Genomic DNA, 12,564 nt, shown 5'->3' with positions numbered 1-12,564 from the left:
TAAAATTCTTCATGATTATTGAACATAGGTTTTGGTATTTTCCTTTGTGCCAGATCTTGTAAATTACATAGCTAATCCCGAACTCTGTCTATATTGGAGGTAAAAAACTTACTTAGTGTCCTTCAGGTTCTCCAAGTAATTCACACCAATAACTGGTCCAATCGTGCAGTCATTACCACCATCATTTCCAAAGCTAGCTGCTTCTGTCCATGGGTACTTCCCCTACTGTCCAATGCTTCCTGCCGCATTTGGTCCTCCTAGTAGCCACCCTCAAGCTTAAGAATGGACTAATCAAATTTCTCTATATAGTGGACCAAAATGTATAATAAAAATAAAACACTCAATAATGTAATGGTGATGCAACAGACAATTAGAACATCTTGTCAACTGTGACCACTGAGACAGCCTGCCTCTCACCTGGAAACAATCTCGAGAGCCTGTTGATCCACCTCCTGGGTAAAGCTTCTCAGAGAAGCTGCCTGTCTGGCCTGCGGTGGGAGGCGGTAGGAAGGGCGGGAGGGAAAGGTGCCTGCTGACTTGTCGGTCATGCGGACTTTCAAGCTTGCAAGAGCCCTATGGAAATAACCAGAGAAGCTGTGTGGTCACTGGAAGTCTTCTCCAGCCTCCTCTTCCTCTTTCCCCCTGGTTCCCAGTGGTTTTGAACCTTTTGACCTCACACCTGACTCTTGTTAATGTCCAAATTGCTAACTAGAGACCTTTTGAAAAACCAAAAGTAAAAGTCATATTATATAATCAGTAGCAAGCACCCTGGGGATATGCCAAGTCCTAGGTCCACCTCTCTTCTCCCAGAAACCCCTGCAGTCTCCCACAGAGCCAGGAACACAACCACACACTGTGGCTGACTTTCTGCGCAAGACTAAGGACATTCCCCAAGTTCAAAACCTGAGGTTGCTGGCTTGAGCCCAAATTCACTGGCTTGAGCAAGGGGTCACTGGTTTGGCTGTAGCCCCTGGTCAGGGCACATATAGGAAAAAGTTTCAACTTTATAAAACTGAAGCAGCCAGCAGGTTATGGGGTAATATTTCTGTGTGTTTAAAGGAAAAGATCCCCCACAGGCCCAACCCACTCTGAGGCTCAGTGTTTTGGGTGGTTCAAGCACTTTTCCCTCCCTCAAGGCTAAAGCATAAGCACCAGCTCAGAGGGCTACTTAGGAGAAAACCTGAGAGCTCATCATCTCTTTGAATAGAAGGTGAGCCTGGCTGAGAGGGGCCTTGAGGACAGAGCTGTGAGGTCAGGAAGTCCGGGGAGTGAGCAGGAGTGGGTATGATCCTGGAAGGGACCAGGAATGGCCCGAGGCGCAGCAGGGAGATGCAGTCAGGGTGGAGTAGGGTGGGTAGGGGAGTATGGAATGTTATTAGGACAGTGTCATATGACTCATGTGTATTTACTTTTAATTTTTTTATTGATTTTATAAAGAAGGATAGAGAGAGGGAAAGAGATATAGATAGATAAAGGGGGAAAATCATTGACTTATTGTTCCACTTATTTATGCATTCCTTGGTTGATTCTTGTATGTCCCTGACTAGGAAACAAAACTGTAACCTTGGCATATATGGGCAATGCTCTAACCAACAGGACTCCCAGCCAAGCATGTCTCATACTTAACAAGACACATGTGTACTGACTGATGCATCTCATGCATTTGCTGTTGTAATAGATCTGCCAGAGTAGCCTTCCTTTTTTTTCAATAGAATATTAGTGTCTCCAAGGCAGGTTTTTTCACCTCAAAGACAATTCAGAGACTACCCAGTCTAAACCCCTCTCCTGACTGAAGAGGAAGCCGGATCCCAGGGTGAGCAGGGATTCTCCAGGGGTACCCTCATCTCTGATGGCAGAGGATATCTAGAATGTGGTTTGTGGAATCCTTTCCATGATTTAGCAGAGAGAGGCTGTGACCCCAGTAGTGTGACCTATGAGGTGGGGAGGGGTGCCCTGAAGGAGGATGGGCCATTCTGGAGAAACAGTGCACGAGAAACCCTCCTGTGAACTCCCTCAGTACAGGCTTCCTGCCAGTTCTCCACTCAGCAAGAGTGTGGACCCCTTCCCTGCCCTCTCTCCATCTACCTCTGATCCAATGGGATTTTAGAATCACAGGCCTGAGAAGACACCAGGAAGAGGTGCCGTGTGCAGTGGTTAGGAGGGGACGTGCTGGTCAGACAGACTTGTAATTGGATTTCTGCTCTGCCCGGTACCTGTTAGCACTGTGACCTTGGGCAAGTGTCTCAGCATTTTGAGGACACAACAATGTCCTCATTTAAAAAGTGACAGTATTTTTTTGAATCTTAAGAACTAAGGTGTTTATTTTTAATTTTATTTAGAAAATGAAATTTAACAGGGTGAAATCGATCAATAAGAATACATAGCTTTAAGCCTGACGAGGCAGTGGCGCAGTGGATAGAGCATGGGACTGGGATGCCGAGGACCCAGGTTCGAGACCCTGAGGTCGCCAGCTTGAGCGTGGGCTCATCTGGTTTGAGCAAAAGCTCACCAGCTTGGACCCAAGGTCAGTGGCTCAAGCAAGGGGTTACTCGGTCTGCTGAAGGCCCGTGGTTAAGGCACATATGAAAAAGCAGTCAATGAACAACTAAGGTGTCGCAATGCGCAACGAAAATCTATTGATTGATGCTTCTCATCTCTGTTCCTGTCTGTCTGTTCCTGTCTATCCATCTCTCTGACTCTCTCTCTGTCTCTGTAAAAAAAAAAAAAAAAAAAGAATACATAGCTTACATAGCTTTCAGGTGAACAGCTCTATAGTGTTTGAACTATTGATTGTGTTGTGTGCCCATCACCCAAAGACAAATCATTCTCTGTCACCGTTTTTGTCTTATGTGTAATATTTTTATGTAATCACACTTACTAGTTTTTTTCCTCCTTCTATTTCAAATCTTAGAAATATCTGCCCTAACACCAGCTTACAGAGATTCACCATGTTTGTTTTATTATTTATATGGATTAGGTTTTACATGTAGACTTCTCATCCGCAGGGCAGTTGAGTGGCGTGAGGCACAGGTGCCGTCTTGTCTTTTCTACGTGGTTCCACGGTTACCTCACAGTCGCTCTGCTAACCGTCTTTATCCTTATGGATGTGAGATGCTGCCCTCGGAATCTGTAACACAATGCAACTGAAGTGACTATAAGTGCATATAATGTGATTAATTTTGTCTATTTTAGAATTTTCAGTTTTTATTTGTCTGATCTTTCTGTGAGCCAAAATTATACTGCTGTAATTACAGAAACTATGATGTGTGACTCCTGATGGAGCTAGTTTAACCTCCTTCCTTGTTCATTTTCTTGGTGGTGTCAGATGATTTTTTTTTTCTTTATCCAAAAGACTTTTATAACCCATTGTTTTAACTTTATGATCCACTGTTTAACTTTCTAACCTACTATTTATCACCAGCAGAAAAGAAAAGTGATGGCAAGAAAATTTTAACTCAGGTTATATAAAATCATGTTGGAAAGTATCCATTGATTTCAATCTTATAAAATTTTTTCAAGAAGAGTCAGTGTTGAATTCCAGCAATTGTCTTTTCTGCATCCAGTAATTTTCACCTTCATTTATTACCATAGGATGTGTTGAACAAACCAATTTTCTCATTTTGAACCATCCCAGTATTTCTGAAAGAAGTCAGACTTCTGTAATCATGGTGCATTACATTTTATTGATGTCTAATAAATTATTTAGGATTTTGGTATTAATGTTTCCAAATAAGACATGTCTATTGCTTTATTTATTGGTGAAATCTTTGTTAGCTTTGTGATCAATATTATACTTGATTCATTGTGATAATTGTAAGTTTCTCTTATTTATTCTATGAACAGGATCAGCTTAGTTAATACTGAGATAATCAGATGTTTTAAGGTTAGATGAGTTTCCCTGTGAAAGTACCAATCCTTGTGCTCCTTTGTGGGAAAACGCTACTTCATTATTTCTTCCACAGTAACTGAGCTGTGTCATCTCTGCTCTCACTGGGGTCAATGTCATAGACTATTACACATTTTCAGGGAGGAAAGAATGAAGAAAAGAGGTTTAGGAATGGTGCCCTCTTACCTAAGTTAACCCTTCCCCTCCCTCTCCTTTCCTTCCTTAAGGTCTTGTGGGCACCTACACCCTAGAGCCTCTTGACAAGAACATGGCTGGCCTTCTAAGGATTGTCCTGGTGGGAAAAAAAGGAAAATGGGAAAAGTGCAACAGCAAACAGCATCCTTGGGAGAAGACAGTTTGATTCTAGAATTGCTGCCCAAACTGTTACCAAGAAGTGTCAGGTAGCAATGCAGAACTGGAAGGCGAGGAACCTTCTTGTGGTGGACACCCCAGGGCTCTTCAACACTAAGGAGACACTGATGAATACCTGTGAAGAAATTCCGGTATGTATCCTCTTCTCCCGCTCTGGGCCTCACGCCATCCTCCTGGTTGTGCAGCTGGGCCACTTCACAGAGGAAGAGTACAAAACAATTACATTGATCAAGCACATCTTTGGGGAGGCAGCCGTGAAGTACATGATCATCTTGTTCACACGCAAAGATACGTTAGAGGGTCAGAGCCTATTTGAGTTTATAGAAGAGACAGACGTGGAGCTAAGAAACATCATCCAAGAGTGTGGAAACTGCGGCTGTGCCTTCAATAACAGCCCAGGTGCAGACGAGGCTGAGAGGGAAAGTCAAGTGCAGGAGCTGGTGGAACTGATAGAGAAGATGGTGCAGGAGAACGGGGGGGGGGGGGGGACTCACTTCTCTGACGCCGTCTATGAGGACATACAGGAGAAGCTGAGACATCAGGTAGAGGCCTTGAAGAAAATCTATGCTGAGCAACTAGAGAAGGAAATCAAACTAGTAAAAGAGCAAGATATACCACAGGAAGAAAGAAAGAAAAAAATAAAATCCCTAAAGATGAAATATGATGAATGCATTATAAATATAAGTAAAGAAGGTGGAAGAAATATATTTATGTTTATTTGTTTTTGTTTGTTTGTTTTTTTGTGGCAGAGACAGAGAGAGTCAGAAAGAGGGTCAGCTACTGGCAGACAGGAAGGAAGAGAAATGAGAAATATCAATTCTTCATTGCTTTTCCTTAGTTGTTCATTGATTGCTTTCTCATATGTGCCTTGACCTGGGGGCTACAGCAGACCGAGTGACCTCTTGCTCAAGCCAGCAACCTTGGGTTCAAGCTGGTGAGCCTTGCTCAAAACAGATGAGCCCGCGCTCAGGCTAACTACCTCAGGGTCTTGAACCTGGGTCCTCCACATCCCAGTCTGATGCTCTATCCACTGACCCAAGTCCTGGTCCGCTGGAAGAAATATATTTAAAGAAAATTTAAGTGGTTTTTGCACTATTCTTTAAAAATATGGCATGCATTTTGGAAATAAAGTAAATTTTATTTTTTCTTCTTCTTAATTTACTACAATTTGTTAATATGGTAGGTTGTATTTTCAGAAGACGGCCATAACACTATCCTATTCTTCTTGTAATCTAGCTTTTTACTTTTTCTGTGGAGTCTGTATCCCCTGCCTTTAAATTCTATGGGCTTTGTGACTGTTTTCATAAACAGTGGGCGTTTGTGGCTTCTGAGGTAGGATTAGGGACAAGGCCTCCTTGTTCTCTTGGGGCACTTGCCCTTGGAACTTGGCTACCATGTTGTGAGGAAGCCCACGTGGCCCGTGGAGGGGCCCCATGAAGAGGACTTGGAGTCTCTGGCCCACTCCCCCCACTGCTCTTACATCAGCCAGCAGAGCCTACATAGGTGCTGTGCACGGGAGGCAACATGGACGTGGGTTCTCCTGCTGCCAACTGAGCGCTGCAGATGGAGCCTCAGAGAGCAAAGAGGAGCCACCTATCACGTCCTGCTCTGACCCCAGATTCCTGTGAAAATAAATGCTTGTTGTTTGTAACAACAAATTTTGGGGTTGTTTGTTACACAGTGATAGCTTACCTGAAGCATCTTCCCCACTCATTCCCCACCCATCCCCACAATGCCAGCACACTTAAGAAGTGTCAATATTGGCATACTCTGACAAAAGTATATCACAGAATTTACAGACTCTATTTAGGAAGATTCAGATAGGAACTCCTGCACACGCCTAGCGTTAGCACCACTGCTGATGCACATGGTTTCAGTCCTCGTCTCTGAGCGCTGTGTCAGGGAAGAGCCGGCTTCTCCAGCAAGATGCTGTGCCGTCCATGGAGGCCTGGAAGTCGCTAAATTCTCTTACTGTTTCTCTTTTTTTTTTTTAAGGCATCATCCGAACTTAAAATGGCCCTGAGTATAACTTAAAACTCTCTTCTGTCCAAATATTTTTTATTTGCCTCTGCAGATCCACACTTTACCCTCCTTCAGTTTAGCTCTTTGTCTCAGGGGCAGATCTATGTGGATCTCATTGTTAACAAACTCTAGGGGGTTTTGACACTTGGGTTGTTCTATTTAAGAAGGGAATGTGCTTGTCACAAGGGAGTTTTATTTACTTGCAGCAAGTTAAGGAGACAGGATTAATATCCAAGCTTTGTCTCTCAGAAGGGAGGTTTAGCCCATGCTTATATACACTATTTGGTCAATTACATGTGGATGTCTGTTTCTCAGTTGGCCATACTTACCTAGGATGAGTTTTTGTCAACCTCAAACTTTTTTATAGCTGGTCTGCAAAATACTCTGCTATATTTTAATATTTAGCAAGATTAGCATTTGGTAAGAATGTTCTAGACCTTGAGGCCCATGTTCAATCAAACAACATCAGTAGGGTCTCTGGCTGTCTGACTTCTGCTTGGCTTCTGCCAATGGGAAGTCCAAGCAGGAGATCCCTTCTGGGCAGAAAAGCAAGGTCGGGTGTTTGTTCTCCCGCCCCTCTCCCTGTCAAGTCACCTACGACAAGCTGCAACCCTAAGCCAAACATTGTACCTTCTCTACCCAACTTTCCATCTGGATTCCAGTTCTCATCCACCCCCCTGGAGTTAGGACACAATTTCCTTGGTGTGACCCCATAGTTGACCTGAAAGCTGGACCCAGGCTATGGGAGACCCCCACCCGGAACCCACCCTGGAATGTGCATTTGGCTTACCTTGTCCCTTACCAGGGGCTGCCTTAAGGACACAGCCTTGAGTCAGGAACGTGTTGTTGGGACCATCTGGACAGGATACGTGACTCAGCCTGGCTAGGGCCTCTAGGTAACCTTCCCAGATCTGAGCCACCCAGACAAGCCCTGTAGGTAAGTCCCCTGGCTTAGTAAACCGCCACCTACCCATCTGCAGTGGTCTGCCTCTTTCTCGGGTCTCTCCCTGCCCTCTGTAGGGGGCTCGATTTCAGATTACTCTGGGGGTTTCCAACCAACATACGCTTTTCAAAGAGCAGTCTCATCTCTGTTTATAAACAAATATAAAACATGGAGTATCTGAGGCAACGGTTCTCAAGTTCTTGCTTCCTGTTAATAAGCTTCTTGATTTTGTAAAATTCTTCCTAAATTGGGATTTGGAACCGATTGCCATCTTACAGAAAATTGTCAGCATCTCCTCCTCCACAGAGTTCTGAGACCTTAGCTCTGAGTCTGGGTCTCACCACTCACACGTTCCCGTTGAGGGACGACTGCTGAGCACACCTGCACACGGGCCCAGGTGGTTGCTGAGGTTTGGGGTGGGGGTGGATGTCAGAGGGGTGGGCAGGAATTACTACAGGGCATGAGGGCATGAATAAAATCATTATCTTAGTGGTACTGATTTTACTGGTGGATATATTTGCAAAAATTTAGTCACTTCTCTGTTCCAATGACATGCAGTATATTATATGTCAAAAATGTTCATATGTTTTCCCATTTTAAGTTGGGTTGTCTCCTTTTATGAATAGATTATAAAAGTTCTGTATGTATACTGTTCTATGTCATCTTTTTCTCAAATATATTTACAAGTTCTCTATCAGATGTGTGACTTAAAACATTTTCTCTCAGTTCATAGCTTACTCTTATTTTTATTATTTCCTTATAGCTTCACATATATTTTGCTGATTATTTTTATTCTTTTTTATTATTATACCCATTTTGCTTCCATGACAATAATTTTTTCTATTATTTTTATTATTTTATTTTGTTAAATATTCGGTATAAAGTTATACAGGTTTCAAGTGTACATCTAATACATCATGTGTATATTGTATCATATGTTCACCACCCAAAGTCACATCTCCTTCCATCACCATTTGAACCCGTTTACCATTTTCTCTCTCTCCCTGCCACCTTCCCTCTGGTAACCACCACTCTGAGTCTGTATCCATAAATTTTGTTTGTTTTTCTTGTTTGTTCATTCATTGCTGTTTTCTATTTCACATATGAATGCAATCATATTGTTCTTGTCTTTTTCCATCTGATTTACTTCACTCAGCATGATCCTTTCAGGACGCATCCATGTTGTTGCAATCGCAATATTTCATCCTCTTTAACACCTGGGTTGTATTCCAGTGTATATCTGGACTACGTCTTCTTTCTCCCGTCATCCATCGAAGGGAACTTAGGTTGTCTCCATGTCTTGGCTCCCGTGACTAATGCTGCAGTGAACATGGGGGTGCATATAATCCTTACAAATAAATGTTTTCAGATTTTTGAGTAGCTATTCAGAAGAGAAATTGCTGGGTCATAGAGTAGATCTATTCTTAATTTTTTGAGGGACTTCCATTCTGTTTTCTATAGTGGCTGTACCAGTTTACATTCCCAGCAGCAATGTACGAGGGTTCCTTTATCTGCACAGACTCCAATACTTGTTGTTATGCTGGTGGCCGAGGACAGGAAGGTCCACACTGCATTCGGGCAGACAGTAGAGAAACTGCAGAACCAGAAAGTGTTGGGCCATTCCTGTTTAATAGAGTCTCACAATGGCAGACGAGCACACACACGGGGGAAAAGGCTTGTCACTGCAAATGAAGGGAACAAACAGCAAACAATGACTTCTCACAGTGGTTGGCAGACAATCCACAAACCACCAGCCACCCAGAGGACAGGCACCTGCACGTAGCCTTACATAGACTATCCACACGTGGTGCTGCGATGTGCTCATGCACTAATCAGACAAAGTACAAGCGAGCAAGCCTAACACAGCTGCTTTCCCAATATGTGTTACTTGTCTTGTTGATCATTTCAAGTGTGGGGTGGTCTCTCATTGTGGTTTTGATTTGCATTTCCCTCATAGCCAGTGAAGTTGAGCATCTTTTACATATCTGTTGGTCAGCTGAATGTATTTTTGGGAACAGCATTTCTTGAGATCCTCTGCTCATTTTTGAAATTGGATTGTTTGGTGTTTATTATTGAGTTGAATATATTCTTTACATATTTTGGATATTAACAGCTGTTGGAACTGTTGTTTGCAAATGTCTTCTGTTATTTGATTGGTTGGCTTTTTATTTTGTAATGGCTTCTTTTGCTGTGCTGAAGCTTCTTAGTTTGATATAGTCTCATTCATTTATTTTTGCTTTTGTTTACCTGCCTTTGGGGTCAAATTTATAAAATCCTCCCTAAGACCAAGATCATAGTTTAGTATGTATGTTTTCTTCTTTGTATTTATTGTTTAAGATGTTGTAAGGTACCAAAAAGCTGAAAAATTACTATTGATATTCTAGGAGGAAAGGTTAGGCTTTCCTGTCCAGTCCTTCCTGTGGGGAGTTGAGGAAGAAGACTGTAGAAGTTTCTGGCTTGCAAGAACAATGGGTCATTCAGTTTTAAATATAAATTAAAGGTTAACCATGAAACTTCTTCTCTGTCAATGGGAGACAGAATTTAAATACCATCTTGCATTAATTGTAGTTCCTCCCCCATCCTGGAATCTTGAGAGTAAAATACCCATAGGCTATTCAGGGAAGATGAACCCTAAAAGATTTATAAACATCTTTGATTGTGTTACCTTAGAAGTCTTAATGTTTCTGTGTATCCCCACCTTTTCTCCCCTACCCAGGTGTGATAAAGGGTATATAAACAGCCCCTGAAATATTTTGGGGGCCCGCATACAATTTGGGTCTGTTGCCCTGTGTCAGCCATATTCGACCGGCATATTTAATAAATCTCCTCCTTTAATGAAACTCTTCAAAATTCATCTGGATTTGGTGTCTCTACAAAAACCTGCAGAATTGTGGATTGGGTACTTTACAACAAAGATAAAAAATTTAGGCCTTTGATGCATTTTGAGTTAATCTTGGTACATGGTCACAAATAGCATGCTAGACTAGTTTCAGTCTTTGGCACTTGGCTTTCAGGGTTTTCTCACACCATTTATTGAAGAGGCATTTTATCCTCCATTGTATGTTTTTGGCTCCCTTGTTGAAATTACTTGCCTATATATATGTGGGTTGATTTCTGGGCACTTAATTCTATTTCACTGGTCGGTATATCTGTATTTCTACCAGTACCTACTGTTGTGATTAATATAGCTTTGTAATATAATTTGGAGTCAAGAAATTTGATATTGTTAGGTCACCAAAGGAGAGACACACAAGGCCTGGTGAATTCTACAAGTTTATCTATGTCTCCATGAACAGGGGGGCTGAGACCCTAGTGACGTCAGCAGTGAGAGGATGACAAGCCACATCCTGTACAGGACTGAGTTTGGGTGTATTTCTCGCTGTAGAGGGAGAACTTCTGTTACCTTTGGTGGTTAAACAATGGGGGAGGGAGGGCGGTACTGAAGTGATGGGGGCGGGAAGTTGACTGTCAGGATGCCCCAGGATCTGGCAGAAGTGAGATAATCAATCAGGATCCCTCAGGTGGAGAGTCACGGGAACTGCCCTGGCCCCTGGTCGTCTAAAGCTCAACCTGACTAGTTGAGGCCATTAGTTAGGGCCCTGGACCCAAACATAACAGATATCTCTGGCTTTGCTCTTTATTTCTTCAGTGTTGCTTGGGTTCCTGGGTTCTTTTGTGGTTTCATACATATTTGATGATTTTATTCTTTGGGCTATTTCTTTAAAAAATGTCATGGGGATCTCGAGGATTGCATTAAATCTGTATATTGCTTTGGTTAACGTGGCCACTGCAAATGGCAAGACTTTGGTTTTATTATGGCAGAATAATATTCCATATCTATGTATACACACCAGAATTTCTTTGTGCATTTCTCCATATATGGACACTTAGGTTGTTTGCATGTCCTGGCTAATGTAAGTAATGCTGCAGTGGACACAGGAGTGCAGATGTCTTTCCACTTAGTATTTTTGTTTTCTTCAGCTAAATATCTGGAAGCAATATTGCTAAATCACATGGTAAGTCTATTATTAACTCTTTGAGGATCTCCATACTGTTTTCCACCGTGGCTGCTCAAGGTTACAGTTCCACTAACAGTGCATAAGGGTTCTCTTTTCTCCATATCCTCACCAATACTTTTTACTTTTGTCTTTGTAATAATAGCTATCCTTACAGGTGTGGAGTGCTATCTCATTGTGGTTTTGATTTGCATTTCCCTGGTGATTAGTGATGTTGAGCATCATTTTCAGGTACCTGTGGTCCATCTGTGTGTCTTCTTTGGAAAAATGTCTATTCATGACTTCTGCCCATTTTTCAAATTAATTTTTTTTACATTTAAGTTGTATAAGTGCTTTACATAGTTAGGTATTAGCCTCTTATCAGATATAGGGTGTGTAAATATTTTCTCCCATTCAATATGTTGCCTTTTCATTGTGTGGATGGTCTCCTTTGCTGTAAAGGAGCTTTTTTGTTTGTTGTGGTCCCATCTGTTCTGGCTTTTCTTTGGGGGTTGGATTAAAAAATATTATCAGCAGCCTGAGTCAAGGAGCTTAACGCCTCTTTTCTGTCTAGGACTTTCACGGTCAGGTCCTATGTGCTTCAACTTCTAATCCATTTTAACTTAATTTTTTTTTAATGGTATTTTTATTCACTTTTTAGAGAGATCGAGAGAAACATTGATTTGTTGTTCCACTTATTCATTCACTCTTTGATTGATTCTTGTATGTGCCCTGACCGGGGATGGAACCCTCAACCTTGCTGTATTGGGATGATGCTCCAACCAGCTGAGCTATCCAGCCAGGGCTTAACTTAATTTTTATGTATGGTGTAAAATAATGGTCAACTTCTATACTTTAGCATGAGTGTGTAAACCACTACACCATTCTTGTAACACTATTTCTGTATGTGATGGCCTGCTATCTGACCTATGACTGCAGATCAATATCATGTTCACTCTACAACTCTAGGACCTAACTTTCAAAGGAGCAGACTCTGACCTTCAGACATTCTGGATCAAGGATGTTTGCTGACCTTCAACCACTTTACTGACTTGCATGTCATCCCCTCCACAGAGCACTCTCAACCCCCTCCTTTTGACTTCTTTCTTTTGTGTTATTTTCTCTCTCCTCCCTGCTTACAAATCTGCTGCGCATGTCCCTTTAAGATGGCTTTTGTGTTGAGAGTCCCCCCTCAAGCTGCTGGCTCTTGAATAAACCTATTTTCCTTCCACCAGTTCCTGTCTCTTCATTATTGGCTGTCAAGCGGCAGACCTTTGTGTGGTCCCAGAATGAGTGACCAGCCACAGGCTTGGACCCGACAGGGCTAACCCTCCTCGTTCTCACAT

General features: G+C 42.3%; 1 protein-coding gene and 3 pseudogenes across 1 annotated transcript in view; 1 reads left to right on the top strand and 3 right to left on the bottom strand.

Annotated features, from left to right (window-relative positions):
* The window catches only part of LOC136318252 (GTPase IMAP family member 4-like), a 208,110-nt gene that overhangs the window by 97,965 nt on the left and 97,581 nt on the right, over positions 1-12,564 (bottom strand). The gene's annotated exons all lie outside the window — the stretch shown is intronic.
* LOC136318258 (GTPase IMAP family member 1-like) overlaps positions 1-12,564 on the bottom strand; it is a 230,604-nt pseudogene that overhangs the window by 151,140 nt on the left and 66,900 nt on the right.
* Positions 1-12,564, bottom strand: part of LOC136318262 (GTPase IMAP family member 6-like) — a 120,065-nt pseudogene that overhangs the window by 76,505 nt on the left and 30,996 nt on the right.
* Positions 1-12,564, top strand: part of LOC136318264 (GTPase IMAP family member 7-like) — a 46,343-nt pseudogene that overhangs the window by 6,757 nt on the left and 27,022 nt on the right.

This window comes from Saccopteryx bilineata, unplaced genomic scaffold, assembly GCF_036850765.1.
Source record: "Saccopteryx bilineata isolate mSacBil1 unplaced genomic scaffold, mSacBil1_pri_phased_curated manual_scaffold_23, whole genome shotgun sequence".
Lineage (NCBI taxonomy): Eukaryota > Metazoa > Chordata > Mammalia > Chiroptera > Emballonuridae > Saccopteryx > Saccopteryx bilineata.
The sequence above is the reverse complement of the archived record's forward strand: the minus strand, read 5'-3'. Positions and strand labels throughout refer to the sequence as shown.